The sequence below is a fragment of the Tursiops truncatus genome, chromosome 12, assembly GCF_011762595.2.
Source record: "Tursiops truncatus isolate mTurTru1 chromosome 12, mTurTru1.mat.Y, whole genome shotgun sequence".
NCBI lineage: Eukaryota > Metazoa > Chordata > Mammalia > Artiodactyla > Delphinidae > Tursiops > Tursiops truncatus.
Genome location: NC_047045.1, coordinates 44,129,914 through 44,150,002, shown reverse-complemented (window position 1 = coordinate 44,150,002; position 20,089 = coordinate 44,129,914). Strand labels below are relative to the sequence as shown.

The 20,089-nt window shown below is 41.5% G+C and overlaps 1 pseudogene; it reads right to left on the bottom strand.

Moving 5' to 3' along the window:
• Positions 1 to 10,637: 10,637 nt before the first annotated feature.
• LOC101330753 (sentrin-specific protease 2 pseudogene) lies at positions 10,638 to 12,578 on the bottom strand (annotated as a pseudogene).
• Positions 12,579 to 20,089: the final 7,511 nt, after the last annotated feature.

The following is a 20,089-nucleotide window of genomic DNA, read 5'->3' as shown; positions in this document are numbered from 1 at the left end:
AATCATCTCTACCGTTTCAATTAGCATTGGTGCTGTTTTCTCAGCATGGAACAGGCATGACACCAGCACATGCTGAGAGGCCAGCTTCTCACTGACTGCACAGTGAGTCTGGAGTGAGAGTCTTGGGTCTAAATGTCAATCACTCTCGTTTAAGCCGTGAAGGAAATCAAACATAAGGAACTTAGCATCAGACTTCTCTATGCCTCAACTCTCAGCTAACCGTCAGAGTAAACTGATTGAATACTACACTCAAGGACATAATCAACACATTATCATTAATTTTATTATAAATCTTCCTAGAGCACTCTACAGCTAATACAGTTTTATACCAGTAACTGTCAAAGTATGCTCGACTGGAACACTGACGTTTCAAAAACTCAGCCTAGGTATTCCACCAGTAAAACTGAAAAATAGCAATCTTTTCCTAGACTCATAGAGAAATTTTTTAAAGTAATGAATAGAAATGTTTCAGTGATAATCTTTTATAGTCCAAATTTTTCTTCAACTTTGCTGCTGCTACCAAGAGTATATATCAGAGTTGATTCTAAGATTCTGTTTGACTTGTGCTGTCTTTTATAATTTGTTGCTTTTAGCTCAGTAAGCAAGTATTTCTTCATCACATGCAGAAAAAAAAAGTGTTGCAGTTTCTAGTTGTTAAATAAGTTTGAGAGTTGTTTTAAACCTTGGGGCCTCCTCACAGATACCTAAAACAGGACGCCTGGCCTAGGAGGATGTTTTTAGAGGCAGGTTTCATTTCACTGAAAAAAAAACAAACATAAAACAAAACAAAAAAAAACAGTCACAGCCACTGCTGATTGAGCTAGGTAGAAATAAAAATCCTACGACCTTAATAGCACACTCCACTGGAGGTTTCAAACCTCCTTGCTTAGAAAATGTTTCCTGTTGTCATCAAACAGGCAACCGACCTCTAGAGGAATCTACAGCTCATCACAATAGATCCACTAGGATTCTCTTTAGTAAGTTATTCCTTTTACGTCCTGAAAACTTTGCATTTCTTCCAGAGGCTTGGTGGCACCATACGGTTTTGTGAAACAGTTCCAGCTGCAAAGAGTAAAAAACTGTTTAAGCAACGATGAGGTTTCTGCTGGATTGTAAAGCTGAAACGACACCATTTTGGAAGCCAGGGAATTCCCATTATAATTGTACAAACAGGAACAGGAGTCCCAAGGGAGTGAGAGAGAGAGTAGGGAACAGAGAGAAAAGGAGACATGCAAACCCATAGACAGACATCAAATTCCAAGTCCATCTTTAGTCACCTGAAATCACCTCACAAAAACCTTCAGTTGATGAAGGTATTAATTTTTCCCACTAATTACACTGTAGTATAGGAAAAAAACTAAGACATCAGGGTCTTTAGGTGATGTGTGATAAAGCAAAGGCATGTAAATCCATTGTAATCACATCTGATCTTAGATTTGGTACCTGTTATGTTGATGGACCAGCAATTGCCAGAACAGTTTCCACTAAAGCTGATGGAGCCTTGTGAGAGCACTGCTTGGGGTGCTGCCCCTGGAACAAGGGCCCTGCTGGAGGACAAGCTCCAGGACCGGTGAAAAACTCCTGGGATGCTGCTAAGGGAAGGTAAGAACCAAGGAGAAGTGCAGCCCCAAATCCAGTCCTGCCAATAAGCTTGTGCTTTGTCCAGTTATCAGTCTGCTAAATTGAATTGTCTTCATAAGCTTAATTTGAGAATTTTCCATGGATGGAAAATTTCAAATGATCGTAAATCGTGTCTGCCTGCTGAAGCCTTTTGTACTCTTTTCACACACTCAGCAGCCATTTTCCACTTATGAGAACAGACACAGTCTAAGCAGAAAAGAAAACTTTGCTGAAAACATTCCCTCTAAAAATGACTAAATACAGCAAAATCTTAGCAATTCAGGCTAACAAGGTGAAAATATTTTAAAGCAAGTTCATTGCAATTATTCCCAAGTAGGCAAAGTACCAAACTATACTAACAGTGCATTGATAAATAAATATCTAATTGCACCATCTTTACAAAATAAAAGCCTCTTAATTGGCATATTGTTTTCCTAAATGGGTGTTACTTCAAGTATTTCAAAACAGTCTGTCCTCTTAAGTAGGTTACTCAGGCCCCCTAGTATCTGTTTATGAATTTTTATAGCAAACCTTTCTTTTACAGCTAGTGCAAGAATGAAATTTAGGCCGAAATATGATCATTTGGTAAGGTCCTAATAAATTATACCTTATGATACATCTTACAAGAACAATTTCTTTATGTTTTTAAAGATTTATTTCCAATTACATTTTATCATAGCTTTAAGGAATAAGAGTGCTCTTTCATAATGATTAGAAGTGGATTGGTGCATTGAAAAGGCAGAACTGAACTGAGAGCAATATGCATTTCCCACAGAAAGCACCTGATTGGTATTCCAAGAACAAGTGTCTGTTATTTAGAGTCAGCTCAGTCGAAAAGCAATAGCCTTTCAATCTTATCAAGGAGGCAGCAGCATGCTTGGTACCTCATCGGGCTAGTTCCATCACGTCTGAATTTGTGAACCATATCAGTCTACCAGGTCTTGGGGAGCTATTGGTGAAAGGATTTATTGTTTCTAAACATACATGTCATCCCCCTTTAAAAACAGGCCACCAAGAAGGTGAGTTGCTCCCAGAAGATTGGTAACATCATTTCAAAGACTTGGCTCACCTCCAACCTTTCTAAATGCACACAGCTTTGCTTTACATTACCTTTTCTTTAACGGCACCAGAGAACAATCTTTAAGACCAACTGCAAAACTGCCTGTTTCTTTGGTAAGGCCACGTGGATGGCATCCTCCATCTCTGGCTCATTTTTTCCAGGAATGAGGCAAAGGTGTCCTTTCAAAGACAGTTCTCTGGGTATGCTGACCATGGAAGAGTCATACTCTCTCCTTGCCACCAAGCTTCTGGCTATAGGTCCACTCATCCTGAGACTTATATCGGGAGATACAGGAAAAAGAAGGAAACTGAACACAACATTCTCCTGTAAGTAAAGTACCGTGTACCGTAACGTTTTCAAAAGTGTTTAGGAAATATATTTGTTTCATTGAACACAAAGGAAATATAAGCTAAATGTAAGTGAAATGGGCAAGTCAGTTCATCTCTTTGGGCTTGAGCTTTCTATTAAATAAAATAGGAGAATCAGATTAGGGGATGTTTAAGCTCTTTCAAGATAACATCATACCGTCAGATGAAAACGATTACTGGAACATGCTTTTGACAGTGAATGTCACGGAGTTGAGGGCATGAAGGCGGAGAGGAAAGAGGGGTTAGACTCAATGTACTTAGCTGTTCCTGTGCGTAGAGTCTCTCCCAAAAGTTTCATATCTATGGTTTTTCTTTAAGGGATATTCTTTTTCACTTTTCCCTTGTAACTGAATTTTCTTTCTATTCAACCTTATTCTTGGCTTTGGCTTCCATTTTGCCTGTCACTTCCTGCATTAATTAACTTTTGTTGCATAACAGACCACCCTCAAAACATCCTGATTAGTTCAGGATTCTGTTTCTTATCCGGGCAGTCCTTCTGGTCTGGTCCAGCTGGGCTCCACACTGCTGGCCTTCCTCATGCACCTGTGGTTTCTGGCAGGTCAGCTGGTGACTGGATGATCTAAGGTGATCACTCTTAGATGTTGGTGGCTTGTGCAGCTGATCGATTGGTGCTACTTGCCAATACTGACTATTGGCTCAATGACAAAGGTGCCTGGATTACATGTGTCTCACCTCTTAGTAGACTTACTCGGGTGTATTCATGGTAGTCAGAGGGGTGTAAAGAATAGCAAGAGATGGCAAATCCCAACATGCAAGCATTCTTCAAGCACCTGTTTGCATCCTGTTTGTTATTTCTCATTGGCCAAAGTATGCCACATGGTCAAGCCCATAGTCAGCGTGAGAGGGGATGACACAAAAGTGTGTATAGGACAGAAAATTATCGTGGCCATTTCTGCAAATATGGACCACATCTCTCAATCGTGATTCTATCACAGTGAAAGTTATAACAATTATAGTAATAATTCACAAAACAACTTTATCTTCCTCCATTCCTGAAGAAACATAATGATAATAAGAAGGGTGATAGGCAGAATAATGCCCTCCTTCCAAAGACATGTACATCCTAACCTCAGGAACCTGTGAATATGTTACCTTACATGGTAAAAGGGACTTTGTAGATGTGATGAAGTGAAGGACTTAGAGATGGGGAGAGCTTCCTGGATTATCTGGGTGGGCCCAATGTAACCACAGGGTCCTTAAAGGTAGGAGAGAGAAAGAGAAAAGGGGACAGTCAGAGAGATGATGATAATGGAAAAATGGGTTTAGACTTTGGGGACCTTCAGAGAGATGCAGCATTGCTGGCTTTGGAGATGGAGAGAGGTGGCCACAAGCCAAGGAATATAGGCAACTTTAAGAAGCTGGAAAAAGCAAGGAAATCGTTTTCCCTAGATCCTCCGGAAGGAAACATAGCCCTGCCAACACCTTAATTTTAGCCCAGGGAAACTTGTGTTGGACTTTTAAATGTACAGAAATGTGAAAGAATAAGTTTTTGTTGTTTTAAGCCGCTAAGTTTGTGGTAAGTTGTTCTAGGAGCCTTAGAAAATGAGTGCAAGAAATCAGGGGAAACAGAGCACTCAGCAAATGCTGGTGTGTTTAATCAGCTTATTCTCCTCCAGTGTCACAGGGTGAGGGGGCAATAGCCATCAGTCACAAAGGGCATTTCCAAACAAAGCAAGCAGAAGTCCTGAAGCATAGGACCTGAAGGGTAGCGCCCCTGCAAGTTCCCAAAGGTGAATGCAGGCAGAGTGACCCTCAAGGAGATAATTCCCTGGTCATTGAAACACAGAGCAAGTCTCATTTCTTCTGGGACACCTCCACTGAAGCCCAACGGGTAAGAAACAGTTTAATGGTAGATTGCAGATAACTTTACGGCAAGGTCTAGATTATGTGACATTTAAAAGTATCTTTAACATTTTTGTTTTCACGCTGAAAAACTAAAACATTTTCGGTCTTCTTAAAAGTCCATAAAATCTATCCTCGATCCAAAATATCTGAAGTCTCCAAAGATCAGAGCCAGGAGCCTTATTTTAGATTGGTCCCAGGATCTCTTCCAGATGGCCTTGGAAATTGTCCTGTGAGGAAAACAACCTGAGATTCTTTCTCCTGACCTTAATGAAATTCAGAGGCATTTATTGATCACGTAATATGTTCCTAGCTTCTGAAAGATTTACCAAACAATTACTGAAGGTCACTAGGAAACCCAGAGTTAGAGGTGTGACTAGAATACCGCCCTCCAGAATTCCAGCCACTTGTCAAGAAAAGTCTCTAAATGGTTCTATTTATTATTTATGTCTACCTACTTCCTAAAAGGATTTGAGGTGGCAATTTTCTAATTAAAATTTGTTTCTAATCTCTTTCTAATCTTGTTTTATTGGCTGCATTTCAACCCTCTTGTACTTAATCAACCTTGAATGGTAACGTGTATTGAGTCTGTATAAAAATATGAATTAGCATTAAAATTAAAATGTACACACATTTAGTACACATGTAATATTTATGGACATATTTGTATTTGTAAGCTTGTTGAAAGAAGCTAATTATAATAGTTCATTATGGGACTAATCAAAACCATTCTTTTGTTAGTGATTATCTGTCAAATTTGCACAGCTGCCGTCTAAAAATTACATTCCAAAGGTGTCACAGTCCAGCCAAACACAGTGAGTGCACATAAAGAAAAGAAAAATTCAATAAATTAATATTTCAGAAGCACATTAACCGATCTGGAAACAAATATTTTGATAAAAGAATACAATTTGCCTAATTAAAGTGTCATTACATATAGTATAAGTTTCAGTGGTAAAAAATATATGTTTATTTGTCTTGCTAATTCAAGGATTTTGAAGGTGCTCACATGGAAAATATTATACCTGCCACCATTGTGTGCTGTGCATGTGGACACGTGTGTATGTGCGTGCATGCGTGTGTGTGGTTCTTGACAATTCTGTAACAGTGTCTCATCCTCATGTGATTATCACATTACTCTTCAGCTTGATCATCACAAGTCTTCCACCTTGGAATTGTATCAAGTTTCTCTGAAAGCACAGTAATAATTAATATTAATAATGAAAATAATTATATGATAACAGTATAATTAATAACAAAAGAGTGATTCATTCACTCAATCCACAAAGGTTAATTGAACACCTATCACTAGATTCTGAGTTATTTTTCATTATTTATTTATTTATTTTTGGCGGCGCTGGGTCTTCGTTGCTGCGCGTGGGCTTTCTCTAGTTGCGGCGAGCGGGGGCTACTCTTCATTGCAGTGCACGGGCTTCTGATTGTGGTGGCTTCTCTAGTTGCGAAGCATGGGCTCTAGGCACGTGGGCTTCAGTAGTTGTGGCTCGCAGGCCCCAGAACACAGGCTCAGTAGTTGTGGCGCACGGGCTTAGTTGCTCCGCGGCATGTGGGATCTTCCCGGACCAGAGATCGAGCCTGTGTCCCCTGCATTGACAGGCGGATTCTTAACCACTGCACCACCAGGGAGGCCCCATTTTTATTACTTTTAAATTTAAACATAAATTTAAGCACAATGTGTTTACTTGGTATTATTATCTGCATCTATTGTGCTTGAGGCACTAATTTTAAATTGTGTGAAATTAGTAAGTACAAACCTCCAAGCCTAAAACTCTGAGAGTATGGCATTGATAACTCTCTCTGGGAAACAACACTGAAAATAAAAGTTTTTTGGGGTGAGGGGCGAGAATCATCATGACAGAATATTCCCAGTGCTCTGCATGGGAAAGAGTCACGTCATGGGAAGGACTGCAAAGGGACCAGACACCCACTGACCATTATCTGTGTTTATACCCACAGAATGACCAGCTGACTTCAGTTACACAAACCCTTAATTTGGATAGAGTTTGTTGAAATTGGTCAAATTGGTGACTACATGATTGTCCTCAAAAAAAGTTACTTCAATCTTTCCAATTTCTCCTTCAAACAATATCTTTGAAATATTTGGAGAAAACTTAACTCTTTATGTGAAATTACTTCTTTCTCCATCTCTTTGGCTGACTCATGCCCAACATGAGCCCTGGCCCCTGCAACGTGCTCTCAGAGCATTCAGGAACCCTCAACAGCTCCTTAGCTCTGCTGACACACAGCCAGCCAGCACCACAGGGCACAGTCAGGAGTGGCTGTCTGTCAGTACTGCAGCCAACCCTGCTGGGCACTGTGGCTTCCCAACTGGCATTGCCACCATCTCCACTTCCCCAAAGACCTATGGCAATGTATGTATGGGTATGCGTGGTGTGCGTGTGTGGAAGGGGTGGGGCCGGGGGGAGATCCTGTCTCCCCTTATGTTATACTCCCTTTTAAAAAGTACAAAAGCCATCCTATGTAGATACCAAAAAAGGTGCCCCTTCCACTCTGTGTTCAGAATCCACCCTCTCCATAAGGCCAGGCTAGAGTGGAAGACAAATCTGAGTAACAGACACCATGGTAAACTCAGAATCTCATGATAGGTGTTCAATAAACCTTTGTAATTTGAACAGATGAATGACTTTTTCCTTATGATGATGGAGACTTTACCGCTGGATTAAGCTTGTCTGCCTGTCTCTTTCTTCCCTTAGAATGGGACCTCTGCCCAGGAGATTCTAAAGTCCTTTATGCAAATAGATCTCTGGTGGCCAACCCACCATACAGCCAGACGTATTCCCCAGCAATGGACATAATGCAGGCTTTTGCTGGGCTCCTGAACGCCCATTATACTTTTAATGCGTTGTAAGATACAGATGCTAAGAACCAAGGGCTAGCTTCAGACTCTACACTTCAAAGACCTTTTCATGCCAGGAACCAGCATGACAGTTTCAATCACTTCTCTCCTTTATGTCTCATAATGTATGACAGTGACGCCGCAGATGTCAACTGCTATCTATATGAGTCCTGGCCCCTCAATGACATGGATCTCTAAATTTTCTCTATTAAACTGTTAAATTTTACACTTAATTTAGCATAAAGTAAAATTGCCAATTTCAAAAATAATGACCAAAACAATAAATTAATTGCCACTTTCATCACATTGAACCGTGCTCTGAATATCACTGTTTAGGGTTTTACAGTGTTAAAGGTGAACAGCTTAGTTCACTAATGGTATAGAAGTACATACAGCTCATTGTTGTCATTTTTAATTACACTTCTACCTCTTTTTCATGTTAACACATCTTAGCCTGAGAATGTGCAGACACGATACGGTGGACTCAAAGAGAAGTAGACCGTTCATAGGCCACAAAGACACTAGAAAAAAATAGGAATCTTCGTATACACAATAACTCTCCAGTCACAGAGTAGAACAGACACCCACTTTTATTTGTTTTGACACATTTAGGAAATCATTATTAGATATTAATTAAAGAATGATTAAAGCTAATTATTTGATGAAGGCTCCATATGTCCAAATAAAACAACCAAACCATGGATGATCTACTTATTTCTACTCTAATAGTGGAAGTCCCTGCAAATTGAAATTGTCATTCCCTGAATCTAGTTGATTCTTGCGTCTCAGTTGAATGGTTACAACATATAGACACAGGCAAATCTTTTAGGAACATACTTTGATGCATGAATGATTTTGGAAAATTCAGCATGTGAAGAGGCAGCAGCTGTGAATACATGAAAAGTCTTGACCTGAGTATCCACCTGTCAATAGAATTACACCTGTCAGGGCAGGATGGTAATATGGTTAACATCTAATATGGTTAACCCACTGCGCTGCTTATTTCAGTATCTCACAGCTAATTCTGGCAGAGACTCAAAAGAATTGTTTCTGCCAGTTCCTACCCCTCAGGTTGCAGATAAGCAGCCCAGGTGGAGAACCATTATTCTCTATTCTAAAATGTAGGTGTTGACTTTATTGTCTTAGTAATCGCAGCATCATTAAGAGAATGGTGTCTTTGGGACTTCACTGGCAGTGCAGTGGTTGAGACACCGTGCTTCCAATGCAGGGAGCACAGGTTCTATCCCTGGTCGGGAAACTAAGATCCCACATGCTGTGGGGCCAGGAAATTAAAAACAGAGAGAGAGAGAATGGTGTCTTTGTTTAACATTTCTTCTCATTGTAAGCAACTATAGGACAAGTATTGTCATCGACATTTCCCTTTCCCTTGAAGGCCACAGACTCACACTTTGTACCATAGTAAATAAGTAAAAAAAATTTTTTTCAAATGAAAAATTTATAATTATTTATTTAAATAATATCAAGAATCTTGAAAATTCATTATTTGCTGAAAAATAGCTTCTCATGCACAATACCGCTCAGAGCCCACCCAATATGGATGATCGTAGATACATGCATTTAGTGTAGGACCCATCACAGGGGGTGCAAGGAGGGTCATTTGCTCCAAGGCTTACATTGGCGAAGAGGTCACAGTTGGACTGGTGACATTACCTCCAAATGACATTAGACTACTGTTCCTGAAAAACTCTGACTTATTTTTTGACATTTTTTTTTTCCAGACCACCTTTTATTACATCAGAAAAGCAACATTAGGCACTAGATCTTGCAAAATATGTTCTGACTAACTCTAAACTTTCTGAAATTAAATATGTGCAACCACTGTAAGGTTTTTAGTGAACAAAACAGTTAAATACAAACTTTCATTTGCAAAATAGATTACTGTATAACTGGCAACCTCAGAGCCAAGTGCTAACTTTTCTTGCACAGATTTCAGCGGCAGTGGAATGGAGAGATGTAAATCCTAATGAGTACCGAACTTAATTTTGGCTTTATATATAGAAAGAAACTGTGAGGAAAAATAGCTTTAAATTGAATAGTATCTTTTGAAATAAATAGCTCAGTCCAGCACTTACATATGTGAGGTTTATACTCAACCAGATCTGGGATGAAAATGAAGATTTAGGGTTTACAGTGACTTTAAATCCAGTTTCAAGAGTAGCCAAGTCACCTCATTTCCAGAAAGGGAAGTCTCTTTAGGATGACCACGACACTCTTCTGAAGACACTTGGATGGATAGCCAGAGTTCCTTGGCCACAGTTCCACTTTGCCACGACACCGTGCCAATGCTGTAGTGTGGAACTTCCTCTGAAAGGCAGAGCCTTACACCACCGCGCTAGAGAAGTTAATTATTAACCCTTCCCCTCCCCACTGCTTTCCCTCCTGATCTCCAGCAGGGAGTGGCAGCTTAACATTCCTTTCAGAAATAAATAGTTCAAATGAGTAATTTAGAGTTACCTTTAAAAGAGCAGCAGAAAACAGCCACTGACCATTATGTTTGCAAATGAGTGAGAGAATGAGTACACGTGAACAAACACACAGAAGAATAAAGTAGAATAAATCGTTTCCCACATTCATAGGGGAAAAAAATCTTTAAAAAAAGAGTATTAATTAGCGTTTGTTCTTGTGTGGGTAGAGAGTCCAGGGCTCTGAGCAGGCATGGCCTTATAAACAGGGTTGCTATAAACAGGGTTGCAAGCAGCCCTCCGCACACCAAGTCAGGACTAGGGTGCAGAGAGGGGCCTTCATGCACTTCTGACAGCTCAGTACCTGTGAGAGAACAGAGGTGATGCAGGGACTTTTTAACCCACAATGCATGAGGTATAGGGAAACGTCCATCTGTGAAAGAACCACCAGCAGCTGGAGGGACCACAGCAGGGCATTCTCACAGCAACTGCTGATGAAGGATTTCCCACACCATCTTCTTCCGGAACAGAGGCATCTGGTGCTGAGTAAATGTGATGGGTTTGTCCCTAGAGATATAATCTGCATATTTACAAGTAAACATTCCACAATCACTCCCATTCAACTGCTGAGGAATCTCATGTGCCTTCATGTGGTAGTGGGTCCACTCTAAAACATTCAGGTCAATATTTCTTTTGGTCTTATTTTCATCCTGTAAATACTGAAGGAGAATCTCACAGATCCTGTGGCCCTTTTGTCCCATAGAATCCAGATATTTAAGACACATTTTTCTTAGGTCTGTCACTACCAGGCTCCAATGTACCTTCCGATGAATAGGCACCAGAATAAGTTCCTGTTCAAAGAGACTGACCCCTTTGGTCCATCTTTTCACTGCTTGGTAACCCCCAGACTTTAATTTTGGATAGAAGAAAGTACTGAATGCATAAAGTGCTAGATACCCTTGTTTTTTATTTCTTTACACCAGGAGATTCATGTAAAAATTAATGACTTCATCATTGAGCCAGTGATAGTTCTTCAAGGTCTGGATATCTCCTCGAGTGATTCGGAATTTGAAAGCACTATTTAGGATCTCATCCTGTGGGCCATGGCCTAGAGCATTACTGATTTCCTTTTCCATGTCCTCTGTAAGTTCAAGAAGATCATATGTCCTTTTATCCCTCTCTTTGTTTGAGGAATTTTTTTCTTTTGTCTCAAGTATTGACATCTTCCTCCTGAGTAAGCCATTGTTTCCACTGCCCAGGTGGAGTCAGGCTGACACTTCTTCAGATACATCAGGTTCCAGCTGGAGTCCCCTCCTACCTTCATTTTCAAGTCTGATTCCAACTGTCTTCTCTGTATCAGAAGTTTTCCCCTTTGAGCACCTCTTTTCGCTTCTCATTGACCGTAGAGGTCCCCTTGTTTCAACAACTCTATATTGTTTTGGAACAAACTGAGTTGTTTTGACTCCATGACTTTGCTCTTGCCCCCAGCCTTTGGTCTTTAATGTGTCCATCTGACTTCTTTGAGAACTATGATGAGTTGAAGTTACAGGAGGAACAGAGTTTCCATGACCACCTTCTTTAAGTCACTCTAATAACCTTCGGTATTTCTCTTTCCTCTTTTTTTTTGTTTTGTTTTTGTTTTCTTTCTGCGGTACGCGGGCCTCTCACTGTTGTGGCCTCTCCCGTTGCGGAGCACAGGCTCCGGACGCGCAGGCTCAGCGGCCACGGCTCACAGGCCCAGCTGCTCCGCGGCATGTGGGATCTTCCCGGACCAGGGCACAAACCCATGTCCCCTGCATCGGCAGGCAGACTCTCAACCACTGCGCCACCAGGGAAGCCCTCTCTCCTCTTTTAGAACACCCTCCTCCACAGTACAATGGGGACGCCTCAGACCCTTGCCACCCTCTTCAGAAATCATCTCTGTTACAACCTGTTCCTGAGACTTCCACGTTAAGGAACTCTCCAGATTGCCTTTGCTATGGCGACGGCCACCTGGTCTTCTATTACAGGCTTCTGAGCTCAAAGTAAAACCAAAGGAAGGCAGGACTCTGCATGGCTGATCTCGAGTTACTGTCACTGATCTTTGGATGGTCACTTATTCCATTAGGAGATTTATTACCCAGTTTCAGCATGTTGTTCCAGGATCCAGAACCTGTCAGTTCAGAAGATGAAGAATTCGAAAATACCTTTCCTGAAGGAACCACATTCCATGTTCCATTACAAGCAGAAGTTACCACAGGCTTTGTGGTCAGCTGGAATGGGAATCCAAATAAGCTGGCAGCATCGTAGAGACTGTTTTTCACCCGGTGAATAAAGCAATCTAATCTCGGTCTTTTGGCTGGTATTTCATCAGCGTCCACTGTAGAAAACAGAGTGAGTCACTCCTGCCTGGGTCTCGTCTGCCAGTTGGTGCCTTCAATGTCCTGTCGTCCACAGTAGAGGTGTGGACCACTGCCCATCTAGGGACCAAGGAGTGGGATTATCCTTAACCCCAAATCCACTACTGCCGGAGCCATTCTCAGACCTAGGAACTCTTCACTGGAGGCCCAGAAGAGAATCCCCAAATCACACGGAGTACAAGGATATTGAGATTTCTGCCCTTGCTTTGGGTAACTGGCACCCATGTACTGCCAGAGGAGCACAACCTCATTGCTTCAGTTTTCATAGGGTATCCTAACCGGTTACCCTAGTTTTCCAAAAAGTATTTTTTGACATATTTTGTTAATACCCAAAACCTCAGAAAATGGTGGTAAGCCCCTCGACCTATGGGAGACAACAATCTCAGACTCCTGGACCTAAACTCAGGCACAACAGGATCAGCAGGATGGAGGGGGTATCCCTTTAGCATATTCACTTTGCTTGTCCTAGTCAATTTGGTTGAGAAACAATAGCGTGGGATCCACAGGCCTGCAGGAGAATGCACTTTCTTTCGAGCAGGGCGAGTGCTAGGAGGGAGAAAAAGTACAGGAACACTAACCCATATTCCCATGGAAATGCTCTGGTTTCAACATTCCTTTTGAGAAACATAGCTTCTCTAGTAAGTTGGTCACACTCCAAGAGGAATTAAGCTTGAAAGATAACAGAACTTCAAAAGGCAGATCGAAAAGACCAGACCCTAGGCTGTGAAAGGCATTCAGAAGAGAGAAGCGTTTTAACTCAGCTTTCAAAGCATGTTCTCCCTCCTCTTTGAAAATTTCTGACACTCTCAGAGTTGCTGAAGATTTTCCCACCCGAGACATCTTTCATCAGAAAACCATGAAATAACAAAAATCTCTCTCCAGGTAGAATAGGAGGAAAATGTGAAAGTAAGTTCAAGTAAGTTGCTGCTTGTTCTGCTTATTCTTGAGCCTAACACATCATCTCCAAGAAAGTTACTAGGGTCTTACTTATCTCACTGTAAATTAGCAGGATGCACATCCTACTGTGAGTGGAACTGAGGCCCCAAACACGTGGCCCCCAACAGGAAGCAGAGGTCTTGGCAGGTTGCCAGAAATGTGTCTCCATGACCCATTTGCTGGGGGTGGCCAAAAACCAGAAGGGAAAAAACAGGCAGTAGGAATAAAAAGTGTATAAACACATCTCAACACTTACATTCCTGCCTTTTTCAGGCTACTTCCTTTACCCAGAATCCTCTGTTCTGTGTTTACCTGGGTAACCTCTGCTGACCCTTCATGGCTCAACTGAGAATCATTCCAGTTACAACTATGTGCCAGGCCCAATGCTAGGCACAAGGAACATGACAGTGCACAATGCAAGATGCCTACCCTCAAGGAGCTGTGTGCCAGGCTCACAAGTGGGCATGATGAACAATGTACAAGGAAAGCAATTATCCTAAGCTCATTGCTTGCCACAAAGGATGAACCAGTGTACAAGATGCCAACCCTCAAGGAGCACTTAGATTCAATGCTGGGCAAATGGAAAACAACAGTGCACAAGACACCCACCTCCAAGGAGCTGAGGGCAGGCTGAGCTTTGAGCACAAGGAGCTTGACAGGGCGTGATGCAACGTGCCTGCCCACAGAGGTTGAGTGCCAGCCTTGGTACTGGACCCAAGAAGCGCAACAGTGCAGAATGAAATGAGCTTCCCTGGAGGGAACGAGAGTCCAGGCTCAGTGCTGGACACAAGGAGCATAGCAGTGCACAGTCCAAGGTTCCTATTCATTGTAGATGTGTGCCAGGCTCCATATGGGCAAAATGGACACAGTGGTGTACTATGCAATGTACAACAACGGAACTGCCTTCCTTGAACCCCTTGGCCTGGTAATTGCTCCTACACCCTCCATTTATACCCTGATAAACATCACTTTTGAGTGAAATATTTACAGTGTTTATTTCCCCCATGGACAACAGGCATAGTGAGGGCATCAATTAGACTTTGTCTGTGTTCCCCAACACTAAGCACAGTGACCTCAAAAAACCCAAACCACCACCGGCAGTGATAACATAGACATATATGGCACTGAACCAAATTACTAAAGTTCCATTCAAAACAATGCCAAAGAAGTTACAGGGAAACATTTTGCTTACTGTATTCTAGTTAGTATTTTTACATCAGTGTTCATGAGTGTTACCGGTCTTCAGTACTCTTGCCTTATACTATCTTTAACTGGCTTATGTATCAGCGTCAAACTTGTTTCATAAAAGAAGTGAGGAAGATTTCCTTCCCATTCCATGTTCTAGAACATGTGTCAGCACATTTTTTCTATAATGGGTTGATAGTAAATGATAGTAAATATTTTAGGCAATGTCATATGGTCTCTGTGTTGCAACTACAGTTATCCTTTAGTATCCATGGGGGATTGATTCCAGGATCCCCACAGAAACCAAAATCCAAGGATGCTCAAGTCCCTTATATAAAATGGCGTAGAACGGTTGTACCCCAGCATGTATCCATGCGTTCTCTATCCATGGATACAGAGGGCTGTGTGTACTCAACTCTGCCAGAAAGCAGCCATAAACAATAAGGAAACAAGTGGGAGTGACTGTGTTCCAATTAAACTTTATACATAAAAACAGGTGGCGGGTCTTCCCTGGTGGCCCAGTGGTTGAGAGTCCGCCTGCCGATGCAAGGGACACGGGTTCGTGCCCCGGTCCGGGAGGATCCCACATGCCACGGAGCGGCTGGACCCGTGAGCCATGGCCGCTGAGCCTGCGCGTCCGGAGCCTGTGCTCCGCAGCAGGAGAGGCCACAGCAGTGAGAGGTCCGCGTACCGCAAAAAAAAACAAAAACAGGTGGCGGAGGGCCAGATTTGATCTGTGGGCCTTAGTTTGTGGACATTTGACCTGGAATAATTTACAGAGCAGGTGGACCATGTGGTCTTTGATGGTTTGGGAGAAACGTACCTGTGCCTGATCTTAGTGAAAAAGACTGTAGCATTCCCCACTAAATAAGATCACAAGATGTTATGGGTTCATCTTGCATTTTCCCTGCCTCAGTTCTGGAACGACCCACTTCTCCGAAGAGCCAGTACCATACTGCTTTAGTTATAGAGGCTTTATAGTATGTTTAATGTCTGGTAGAGCTAGTTTCCCTTTGTAGTTTTACTTTTATCATGTTTTGTGACAGGATCGTCCCTGGCTTAGCCAACCACAGAGAAACAGAGATTAGAAGGGTACATGACCCAGAGGCAGATTTGCTTACAGGGATAGGGTCTGAGAGGAGGAAGCCCAGCCCAGCAGGCCAAATGTGGGAGCTAGCAGCTCGAGTGTGGCAATATCGTGACCATGGGTCCCATGTCTTTGGTCTTGTCGAGGAAGATGAGAGTTAACACCAAGGACATAAGGAAAGGTCTGGAAGCAGTGAATCCAGGTGTGAAGGCAATCCTGAAATCCACTTATGCTGGGTAACAGCAAGTAGCAAGGATCTGCTCCAGGCAGGTTTGCTGTCCCTACAAAGGAAGGTTGCCTGGCATGGACAAGGCAAAGGCCTAAGTATAGAAGCTCAAGGTCCCAAGACAGGGACCCCAGCAGAGGAAGCAAGTGAGGTCCCTTGGCAGAGTTGCCAGGAATCCAGGAAGTAAAGTGAGACCCCAGAATAAGGCCCATGGTGAGTTACCAAAATGGGAGCACAGGACAGAGCTGGATGAGGACTAAGTGGGACTTAGGCTGAACTCCAAATGTCAAGCTAGAGCTCCTAAGTTCCTCCTGCTCAATGTCCCAGTTACAGAGCCTGCAGGTGGGGTTAATTACTCTGGCTTTGAAGGAAGGAAGGAGAGAGAACTTGGGAATCATCAAGGTCAGACACAAGGCTTTGAGTCTCTGGGGTTGTCCTTAATTAGCCATGACCTTGGGCAGGCCACTTTGCCTCTGGTCTACCAAGGGAATTGAATGAGATTATATCTAAGGCTCCTTCTACTTCTAAGAGTCAGTTGACCCCCAATTGAGAGCAATGGAGGGACTTCCCTGGCAGTCCAGTGGTTAAGACTCTATGCTTCCGCCACTACAGGGGACACAGGTTTGATCCCTGGTGGGGCAACTAAGACCCCGCATGCCGTGTGGGGTGGCCAAAAAAATAAAGAAAAATTGGAGACCTGTGTTTCACCAGCACATTCTATGTGCCATATATGCTGCCAGACACTTTACATACGTTAAAGGGAAGAAAACTAATGGTTTTTGTTACCAGTCGTGATAAATATTTAACAACCAGCTCTCTTCAGGGGAGAAAAAAAAAAACCCTGATTTGTAGCATTTTCCCAATATCTGAGGTGCAAATATTCCCACCATGATTTCAAGTTACCACCATGTAGTCACCGAATTCAGAGTTGGGAAGAAAAGTGCAGTGGAACACCATCATACAGTGTTTTCATCCTACAGATACAATAGATGCAAATAGGCTCAGAACATAGATAATAATAAAATGTAATAAACTGATTAGAAAGTGATGTTATGAGTATATATATATTTCATTTGTTTTTAATATAATTTTTTAACTGTAAATATATATAATTTTCAACAATGACTGTGTTTAACAACTGACTCTCAAAATTTCTGATAATTGATCAATCAGTCCTTGAGAGCTGATAAGGACCAGCTGCAGCACACTACTGATTATTACTTACTGTCTACCGGAGGCCAGGCTTGTCACTGTAGTTCTATTGTTTCATTAATCTTCACTGTGACTTTCTGAAATAGTAATTGTTTTACTGATGAATAAAAGGATCTCAGAAAGGTTAAATAACCAACCTGGAACCACACAGCTCCTATGGTTATGTGACCTCCACCCTGCAAATCCCCAAATTATATTATCCCACGCTGTCTCTCATAGAACAAAATTTTGATTTTAAACTGTTTTATTCTTTAAGAGAGTAGATTATTTTCCATTTAAGCCAAAGTCCTCTGAATTCAGTGATTTTGTGAACACTGACGTGTGTTTGAGGCCACTGCCACTGGGTCAGTTTGGTGACAGAAAGTGCCATTAAGCTAAACAAGTTGCCATTGTGAGGCAGGACTTGACCTGTAGAGTCTTGTAGAGAAGCACAGTAGGGCACCTATTACCCAGTAAGAAGTCTTCTACCCAGAAACACTGGGAATCACCTCAAGCTCTCCTCTCATTTTCCTGTCTTTTCCCTAAAGTCATTCCAACTCAACAAAGCTAATTCCTTTTTAATCAAGTCAATATTTTGTACCATGAACCTCAAGCTAAATATCCAATAACATTTCAACTACCGTTTTCAACAAATTCACAACATTTTTTATAGTTGTTGTAATTTTTGTGGTTCAGAGTTATTATTTCTTTTTACAACATAACATGATGATGTTTTCTTTCTAATAAACAGCATCACTAGAAGTTACAATGGAAGCCCCTGGGAACAAAATAATTTTTAAAAATTAATAATACATTTTCCCCAAAATAGAAAGAAGAAAGAGCTTACAGAAAAAAAAAATTTTATAATTCAAAAAAATTAGTGGATACTACTAGGGAATATTTAAGCAACTATACAATCTACCTAAAAGGATCAAAGGCAGTTGTTCACAATCATGAGTAACCAGCTGTACCAGGAGAAAGACACCATAATTGACTCCATTGAACAACAATACATTTAATTGCAAATACTGGCAGTCTTATGTAAAACCATTTTATCTGTCGCTGGTTGGTTAAGTTATCCTCATATGCCTTTACTGAGGAGTTATTTTAGGTCTTAGAATAAATGTAATATATTACTTTTAATTACAGCATAAATTTACAATATTATTTTTCCCTTCATGTTTGCTTCAGGGACCACACAGGAAGCTCTAAAGAACTGTGTGCAGCCCAGAAGGCTGATCTGACATCGAATGTGTTTACTGTTATCGTCACGATTCTTGCTTTTCTGTCCCCTATCTTCAGTTATAACCCTTCTTGGTTCTTTCTCTGATGCTCTCATTTCCTCCTCCTCTTCATTTCTCTCCTGACACTCAGTAAGAGAGTAGATGGAAAAGAGAAAGGAAAGTGGGTATGTGCCCAGAGCCTGGCACATGTGTAACACATCATAGGAGCCCAGGGATGGAGAGGAAACATGGTGCAAGGGCCAGGGAACTGTTCCTCTGTACCCATCTCATTCGTTATGTACTTTTATATACAAGGGTTTTGGACACTGAAATAGAGGACGCAGTGGAGGGATGGAGTGAGGAAAAGATATAAAATAGAATAACAGAGCAGATTGGGACAGGGATATCTCAACACACCTCATCTGCTTCTCTTTTTTCTTCAGGATTAAACCAAAGGTTCAAATAAATTGGATGTGATCCTTCAAAACTATTCTATGTCAGTGTCATTGGTCCTACTGGGAAGGGCATGAGATTTACTGGACCAGGGCAGAACCCAGGGCAAAGGGTCCTGATGATGGATGATGAAAAGAGATCTTCCATTTTATTTAATGTACTTATTTATTTTAAGAGATAGACAAAGGAATATTTAATAATTTAAAGATGAAGTTGAGGAATGATTGTCTAAGGAACATTTCCTGTTCAATGCTGAGGGGATTGGTTGCTATTAAGCATATTCATAATGCTCCTTCCTGATCAGTAATAATAATGCCACTAACGATCATTTAAAATAATTATCACTCTCATTGACTGAGTGTTTCTTATGTGACAAGCGCTGTTCTAAATGTTTACTTACATTAATTCGTCTCACAGCAAACCTATGCAATAGGAATGACTAGTATCCTAACTTTACAGTAAACTGAAGTAAAAAGAGATTAATAATTTATCCAATAACTGCTCATTATTCTAAAGATAAACTCCAGATTCCTTAGGTTTCCAATCAAGGCCCTCCATGATGTGGCCCCAAATGCTTTTTCAAAATTAGGTCCTACTCCTAGCTGACAGCAGTAGTACTCGTTAGGACCTGCCACATCTTCTGCTTCTTGAGTCTAAACCTCACTCCCACCACTGTTCCCGCCCAAGAGGCCGTCTTCCTTGCCTTTTGCCTCCTTGGGTCCTCCCATCACACAAAACTCTGCTCTGTTGTCAACTCTTCCGTGGAGACATCTCTGACCATTCTCACCCAATGACTCACAAACAACTCTTGCCAGTCCTACCTAGTTAACTCCTTGTGACTTGTTATCTCGTATTGTCATTTAAATGTCCACATCAAAGTCTTGTCCCTCCAACTAGAACTCTAACTTGGTGTAAATCATGTCTCCACAATGCCTAGCACAGTTCTGAATTCATAGTTATCCTCAGTGCCTTTTCTGTTAAGTTAATGTATCCTATAGCTTATGCAGAGGTTATTCCTTTCATCAGAAATGCAGTTTGTTCTTGGACCCACACCTCACACATTTTCAGCATGAAATATGCCTGAAGATTGCATCCATTCTGGTAAAAAGAACTGACAAGATTTATCTGTTAATCAGGATATTTGCTACCCCAAACTCATATTTTTTTGCTCTATTTTCAT